The sequence below is a fragment of the Lycorma delicatula genome, chromosome 4, assembly GCF_047948215.1.
Source record: "Lycorma delicatula isolate Av1 chromosome 4, ASM4794821v1, whole genome shotgun sequence".
Lineage (NCBI taxonomy): Eukaryota > Metazoa > Arthropoda > Insecta > Hemiptera > Fulgoridae > Lycorma > Lycorma delicatula.
In genome coordinates this window covers 52,041,659-52,050,961 of record NC_134458.1, presented here as the reverse complement: position 1 = coordinate 52,050,961, position 9,303 = coordinate 52,041,659, and positions in this window count along the sequence as shown.

Sequence of the window (9,303 nt, the reverse complement as noted above, 5' to 3'; positions counted from 1 at the left end):
GTGTATTGCCTTTACGGGTAGAAGAGTGCTAGAACCGTTCAATATTTCCATCAACGGTCATGCAATAGAAGAAGCGAATAAGATCAAGTACTTAGGAGTTATCCTCCAGAAAAACGGTAGATACACCGAGCACATAGTCAATGTATGCAACAAGGCAGAAAGGATGATAAAAAGTCTAAACATCATTATGTCATCGGAGAATGCCCCTCGGGCCTCAAAGCGCCGTTTACTTGCGACCACCGTCGTGTCTTCGCTTATGTATGCCGTTCCGGCCTGGTGGCCCTCTATCGCCATCAGGCGCAACAAAGAGAGACTGGCGAGGACGCACAGGTGTGTGCTCCTAGGTGTTGTGTCCGCATACAGGACAGTGTCCTATGCCGCCCTGTGCGTGTTATCGGGTACACCTCCTATTGACCTAATCGCAAAAAAGAGGGTGAAGAGGGCACAAGGCAAGCCAGAACAAGAGGTCAGGGATGCCGTTTATAATATCTGGCAGGAAATATGGTCGCAGGAAGCTGTGGGTCGATGGACGAGAACCCTCATCCCCTTCATCAAGCCATGGTTGTCGAGAAGATTTGGTGAGGTTGATCATCACCTATCGCAGTTTTTTACAGGACATGGTTCCTTCAATACCTGCACAAAATCGGCAAGAGAGAAGAGCCAATTTGCAACTACTGCAACGAGATAGATGATGCTGAGCACACCTTTTTTGAGTGCAATAGGTGGGACACACTTAGACATAGTAAGGCACTCACAGGTATAACTCCAGAGACAACAATAGACTACATGCTAAGAAGCGAGTCAAACTGGAATAATTTTGCTAGTTTTGTTATACAAGTTGTTCTACAGAAATACTCCGATAGAGAAGACAAGGTGTTGGCTAGAATAGGACTGGGTGGGCAGCCTTGCTGGTGAGGTCCAGCATGCTGCGGTGTGTTGGCACTGATGAGCCACCAAGGACTCCACGGGTAACAGTCAGGCAACACCACACTTAATACTGAAGGGACCCGGTACCGCGTCGCGGCGAACTGGGTCTGGCGTGGTGTATTAGTATTGCCCTTTTGGGTCCCCAAGGGGGCATTATTGATAAAGAACTCTCAAAAAGAGCTAACCGGTAGGCCGACCTGCCTTGCCGGTATATAGCCGGTAGGTGGGGAGGCCTATTTGAGTTTAAAGACACTCCCCTGGGCGACGTACACGGCCCAGTACGCCCCCTGGGCCGTGTACGCCGCCCAGGGGAGCTGAGAGAAAGAAAAAAAAAAAAAAAAAAGGGCAGAAAATATTGTGATACGTTATTAGAACTTTTTTCCTATGGGTTATTTTTGTGTAAAAGTCGACTTAGTCGACTAGTCGAAATAAAGAATGTCGTAGTTTTTATTTTTATTCTTTTATTCGATAATTCAAACAGTCATTAAAAAATATACATATTTCATTAAATATTTTTCAAAATTATATCAAAATATAATATTATAAACAATATAATATTGTTATAAATATTTCAATTTAATATTATTTACTTAATATTTTAATTTAATTAAATATTATTTGGTGTAAGATTGAAGGTTTTTTTAAGAGGTAACATCTTATAACATTTTATGAAAAATTTCACAAAAATTAAATTTTCTACAAAAAATAACTCACTGAATATAATATAGGTTATCAATATAAAAAAACTTACTCTATTTAATGAATGTAACGAAATTTTTATAAAATTAGATTTTTGCTGATATTAAATCTATAAATAATAAAAATTAATAAGCAGAAGTGTTATACCTATAAAAAACAAATATAAAATACCTTATATGACTTAATTATCAGTTTTCGCCGTGTGTTGTTCATTTATAATTATCTTTATTAAAAATTTACAGCATTCATGATGCTATACTGTAATATATTATTAAAAAAATATTTTAAATCAGTTATGTAACAATTAACAATCGCATGAATAACTTGGCATATTAGTTGAACTGACAGATAAAAATTCCGGGAACTGAGTAAATACAAAAAAATTTATCGCAGCAAGTACGATAAGACGTAATTTATAATATTATTTTACTTGTTTTATTTAAGAAAAAAAAAATATGCACATATTATCAATCCTCTATTAACAAAGAATAATTATCATCTTCAGATTAAACATTTTTTTTAAATATCATGATTTCTCCTAGTTTCAGAAATGTTGTCTGATTCTGTGTAATATAAAGCCTGTACTTTTAATAACATTGTTTTTAAATGCTTCTTGAAATCTCAATTTTCTCCAGCTTTCGTAGTAAAATAGTTTTCTATCATTTCGGTTATTTCATATTTAAAAAAAAATCGTTTATGGCTGACTATGCGAACATAATTTCCCATAACTTGTATTAAAGCATTTTGTGAATCTCAAATTGAATCTCCACCATTTCATTCTAAAAAACATCGGTGTTCCTTATTTTATAAAACTTTCACGGGGACAAATAACGCACACAAATATTTCAAAATATTTAAATAAACTTTTTTTTTGATCGGACTTCTGTCTTTTTCCTAGAGATTTTTTTTCTGTTTACATCCAGTACAAGGTAAATTTTCTTTAACTCCAGTAATTCAAATGTTTCATTTAAAGCTGTTTTAAAGCATTCTTTTTGGAACAATTTTGTTTCAATAAATGATATTCTTAACTTTTCTTTGAGGGGTTTCTTTTCTTTCTCAGGTTCTCAATTACGTATCGTGTTTACGTCATCAGTTTAAAAGGCATATCTATAATAAAAATGTATTCTTTTCCGTAAACGGATAAAGGTTCTTCTTTTAAAAATTACAATTCCTCATAAGAAATCGGCGTTAAGGGTACCGTTTACATTAGAATATAGATTTCTTCGGTAACAGAAAAGTGGTGTTAAAAAATGTATAGTACAGAAACATTTCTTATTTAATTGGGTAGTGTAGTGCACAGGAATAAATCGGGTATGATATAAAAAATAATCATCGACACATATACCCATAATAAAACAAGAAAAGGTTTCTACGCTTCAATGTCGGGGATACTATTGCCGTTCATGAAACATTCCACTAAAAATTCCCTAATTCTCTACTATCGACCCGTCTGCATTTTCCTATACTGAACATAAAATTTAAAATATAAGAAATTAAAGATTTTAGAAACTATTTCAGTTTAGAAAACAAACTTACTAAGACATTAAATATGAACCAGAAAGACTTTTTTAGGCTGCAAATAGCCAGAAGAAATTTTCAAAAATTTTATCGTATTGTAGTGTTATCTGTCTGCATTATTTCGTGTACTTTTTAAAGTTAATTTTGATAAAATTATGGAATTTTTTGAAGGATTTAATGTTCCCTAAAGAAGATTTTTGTAGCTATTTGAAGCAAATTTTAAATCGAATTGTCTAGTAAACCGTCATAATTGTCTGATAATATTCCTCGGGTAATCGTTCAAAAATAACTTAATGTACCTAGAGTTCATGTTTGATGTAGCATTACAAAAATTTTCTTTGACGAAAATGTAGGAGAGGATTCATACCTTGAGATGTTACGAGATAGTGTTATCATCATGTTATAAAACGACCTTGAATTTGAGATCGGCAGCTCCTGAAGTTGATAGAAAGATGAAGCACCATTATTATTCTCTACAAGTTATAGACTACCTCAGTCATCATTTTCCTGAATAGATAGGACACTGAGGAACAACTGAATGGATATTAGTTTATGCGATTTAACTCCTTGAGATTTTTCCTTCTGGACAATCGTCAAGTGATATTTTCATTAAATCCAAATGACCTTTTCTTTTCTTTTTCTTGTTTAGCCTCTGGTAACTACCGTTTAGATAATTCTTCAGGGGATGAATGAGGATGATATGTATGAGTGTAAATGAAGTGTAGTCTTGTACATTCTCAGTTCGACCATTTCTGAAATGTGTGGTTAATTGAAACCCAACCACCAAAGAACACCGGTATCCACGATCTAGTATTCAAATCCGTGTAAAAATAACTGGCTTTACTAGGACTTGAACGCTGTAACTCTCGACTTCCAAATCAGCTGATTTGGGAAGACGCGTTAACCACTAGACCAACCCGGTGGGTTAAATCCAAATGACCTGATCCGCCTCAAGCTGTCGTTTGAAAACTCATTTGATTTTATACATAAAAAAACTGTATTAGAAAAAATTATTCATAAAATACTAGACATTGAACAGTTCCACTGATGTGTATTAAACGCAGAATAAAACGTTACTACTAAATTTTTTTTTTAACTATGTTTCTTTATTTTATTTGAGGAAACTGACTTTTAGTCTACCGTTATAGGTCTATTATACTGCATAACATGCATATATAGATACGGGTGTAATCGCTAATTATTTCGTTTTTAAGATCGGTTAAAAAAATTACGCTTAAATTAATTATAAAATTAAAAGGTTTACTATTTTCTTTAATATATCAGTTTCCTTAAAAAAGATATTTAAATTTTCTTAATGGCGGTCAACGAAAGGTGTAACTTTTGTTACGACAAACCGAACTAAATTGTATAGTAAAAAATGGTGTAAATCCCTTTTTAATAAGTTTTTAAAAACCGTATTTATTTAAAAAAACTTAACCTAACCTTTTAAATACCCACCGGGTTGGTCTAGTGGTTAACGCGTCTTCCCAAATCAGCTGATTTGGAAGTCGAGAGTTACAGCATTCAACCTAGTAAAGCCAGATATATTTACACGGATTTGAATACTAGATCGTGGATACCGGTGTTCTTTGGTGGTTGGGTTTCAATTAACCACACATCTCAGGTATGGTCAAACTGAGAATGTACAAGACTACACTTCATTTACACTCATACATATCATTCTCATTCATCCTCTGAAGAATTATCTAAACGGTAGTTACCGGAGGCTAAACAGGAAAAGAAAAAACCTTTTAAATACGTTTTTAAAAAAGTATTTAAAAAACTTATTTAAGCGTCTTTGTGGACGATAAGTTAGAAATAATTTGTAACAAACAATGACCGGAATATATAATCAAAACCTTTCTTGATCGCACAATTCTTAAACGTATATCTTCCTAATTCAAAAAACCCGCCATTAGTAAAGTCAGGTGACGCCGCATGAAAACAGTAGTACTAATCACTGAGAATGATCGCAAAGACAATTAAAAACTGTTTAAAGTGATTTTAAAAACAATTTTGGCTTTATAATTTGGTTATATGTATCGTTAAAAAAGATTAAATATCAAAAATTATTTATATCACTCGATTTTAATACCAACACAAAAGTAATAGTGAGAAATTTATAACCAAGCGGTTTATTTTATCTAGACCAGCGTTTCTCATCCTGGGGATTACGGTGATATGAAACCGGAATCGCGATATTAGCCTATAACATTACAAGTAAAGAAAAATGAAATCAAATTATGAGATAAAATCATTTATTATAAACATTTTACTTACTTAATTAGAAAAACCTGTAACGAAAATAAATTAATGAGATGGTTGCGTTTCTTGCTCATTTAAAATTTTCTCCATACGTTAGAAACATACAAAAGAAAATTATTTTCAAGTGACAAAAGATGATTCCTATATTTTTAGTTTTTAGCACAATAGACGATTTAACAGTGGTAAGACGCGGGGAAAGAAATTATATTTTTAAAGCTCCTGTGACTAAATTTCCATATTCACTTCGATTTATCTAAATCTTCAGTTATGAACTGTACTTGTAACGTTTTACAGGCAGATATTTCAATGAGCTGGTCGTGAATCTCAAGTGATAACTTAGCACCTGTAACAGCGTTTTCACTAAATGGATTCAGTAAACATATCTTTTAGAAATAATTTTTATCTTCCGGGAAATACTGTGCCAACTGAACTTTAACTCACGCAAATGTATCTTCACTCTGTAATGGTCGACTTTTAATAAAATTAACCATTTTTACAGTTTTACAAAGAATTGTTTGAGATTTTCCGGCATATATTTTTGTGGCAAGAGCATGTCTATGAAGGATGAAGTGCGTCCATTCCGCCCTTTGTACAAGACGATGTTTAATTTTTTTCAGAAATCCACACTTTTTTTTCTGTGTGAATGTTCTTTGTTCTTTCTTGTTATTGCCTTGGCACCATAACTACCTACTGCAATATATTCTGTCCAATCTATGTTATAGTTTTTACTAGCTTTATAAAAAACATTAGAAAGATATTGCCCTGTTGGATGACCAGGTATTGATTGTAAAATAGCATATTTTTATCGATTGATTTGTCCCTAACGCTTTCTAAACACAAGAACTGAGAGATGTTTGCCAAATCTGTTGATTCATCAAACTGAATACTAAAAAATTCATATTAATTTTCATCGCTTCACGCTTTCATAGCAAAGGACTTGAAAGCAAAAAACGCACTGTGGTTTTCCACCCGATGAGGTAAAACCATAATCTAAATAACTGTCGTACAATCTTATTTTCACCAATATGGATGAATGAAGATGGCTCACTTCGTTTTTGCAGAAATTTATACATTATCTGTTTTTACTGTTTTTACTGCTGAGAGCAAGACGTGTTCAAACGTATTACATGCATGTACGAACATGAAGCTCTCGCAGCGTGTGCAAACAGACCAAATTACAAGCAGCAGTATACATCAAGCTGGAACCTGTAAATTTCTCATGTTTCTACAGTTCATACATGCATGTTCTTACCCGTCGCTGTCAACGTATATAATTTTTTTTAACTAGGTTTCATTGGGTTGGGGTATGGGGTTCGCAAAATATTCATTATGTATTTGTTTTACTTTTGGGAGGTCGTAGAGCTAAAAAGGTTGAGAATCACTGATCTAGACTGTTCGCAGGTTGGAATATATTTCACATAACGAAGACGCGGAGGTTAATATATTTTTTTAAATTATATGTATTTTAGTTTAATTTAAATTTACAATTAGATAAAAAAACAGTAGTTGTAACTGTGTTGAATTTCACACTGATTCCGTATCTAACAAATAATAATTTCATTTGGAAAAATTGAAGTCTATAGTCTTCTATTGCGATACAAGCCTGAATTTATTAATTGTAATAAAGATAAATCGCTTAACAGTTGTAGTATATTCAATAAAATGAAAACAGCTGATTTTTTCCAGTTAGTATACTGAAGATTATTTTATTTCATTTCTCTTAATTATTCTGTTTTAGCAGCTTTATTTGTAGTTTTTGGTCTTTTCAATTTATCTGCGGTTCATTGCGCTCCATAAGGTTTCCTCTGATTGAGGGTTAAGATAAATTTAATTTTACATTAAAAATATTTACGCATTAAATTTTTAATTCTTTAATATTTTAAAAAGGAATTATCTGTTTTAGTATAAATTTGGATAAATATTTAAAATTATTTTATAACATTTTATTATGAAGATAATAATCTTTTTTTTCATTGATAAATTTCATCGATATTCGTCTAAACTCGCAGCTATATTTTGAAAATGAACAGCAAACCCTGTTTCCTTTGTATTGTACCATGCGGATCAAAAAACTTTTAGTTAATATATATTGTAACCGAATTTCTAGGTTACATCTTCAGCATCATTATATTATGGGAAACTAAGGAAGGGATGTAAAGTTAGCGAAATGAGGTGGCGAAGTACAAAGTAATACCCGCTTGCGGTGTTCCAAGCTCGGTGTCTAGGGCTTTATGTTGTTAGCAGACTATGCGGTACGGTGTCCGTGTGGTGACGTGTCGGATTATACAAGCAGAACGAACGTAGCAACAAGTTGACGATAGCGACACAAGTGATACGCACTAACACTTTGAAATTTACACATCACTTATACAAATATTAATGACTCAAGATTTAATTAAACGTGATAGTTATTTCTTATAATTCTTAATTATAATAAAAATCCTGTAATTACACTTCTTTATTGCATGAAATTAAATTTTTTCTTATAAAATTCATTACGAAAATTTGTAATAAAATTTCTTTTAAGTATTCAAATTTTTTATTAAATTTCTAGCTCTTAATTAGTCAGTGAAACAGAATACACAGATAAGGAAGAACAAAAATTAACAATAATTTAAATAAAGTTATATACAAATGAAAATTGTTAGCCGTTATATTTCCACGGTTAAATGAAGGTAATGCTTTAATTCTGTCAGAAAGAATAATCTATTCTTACACTATTTATCAGATATTATACATACTGAACAGTTGAGAATCACGCAGCGCTGGTCATCGGTGCTTTCTCTGAGATTAATGATGTTCATCATATAGACAATTTCTACTGTTGATGGTTGCACTTGTAGAACGCCTTAATTTCGGTGGTTGATATAATTATGTACAGAAAAAATTCGGCTCAGTCAAAGAATTAATGTTAAATCACTTCATTCCATATTTTCCCCTCTAATCCTGGCACGGAATACTTGCTATTCTTAAAAATGGCTATTTAATTTTCTTGAGCGACTTGTGTTACCATCCGTTTTTCTCAAAAACGTGTTGAAACCACTGTTTATGTTTAATAAATTTTACTCTAATTTCAGCATTCAGAGATTTTAACATTTTAAAAATGGTATTACAACCTCCTGAAGCTGGATGACCGGGTAGCGACAGTCTGATATAGATGAAATACCTATTAACAACTTTTAAACCGATATTTGATGTTTTGTTGCTTAAGATATTTAGTATAACATAAATAATTAGTTGTAAATAAACTTCTATTTACAGACAAATTATTAATTAATTTGAAACACCTAGATTATTTACTCGAAATAAGTAATGCGAACGTTATAAGTAATTTAACCACGTGATGGTAGAAAGTTTTACCGTATGAATTATCATATCTGACAAGTGTTGTACGTGGAAGTATGACTTCGGAAACTCTCAGTTTTGTAAAATAATTAATCCTAATGCATACGTAAATAATTATGTTATTTATACATAGCTATTTGAAAGAGTTGCTGGTATCACTCTTTCGTACAGAAACTTTAGTAACTAAGTAACTTACTAGTGTAATAAGCATCTTTACTGATAAGTAAATGGTATCTTAAACTTGTAACTGTGAATGTTTCTAAACACTTTGAACAAACTTAGCGTGAAACTTTTTGACTGAAAGGGCAATACTTAAGTATATTTATCACACACTCTCTCTGGAAAACACACACACGTCTAAAAATTTAATGCTTATTCAGTTTTAATGTAATTTTAGAATAACTTTCCATTATATTACGTTGGCAACCTAGAGAAATGCAAAGTAGTTGCATGTGATGGTTGTCCAGAAACAATTATTATATTGTTATACATTTTAATAACACATAAACAATCTGTTTTTGTAATTTATGATAAACCTTTTCAAGGACT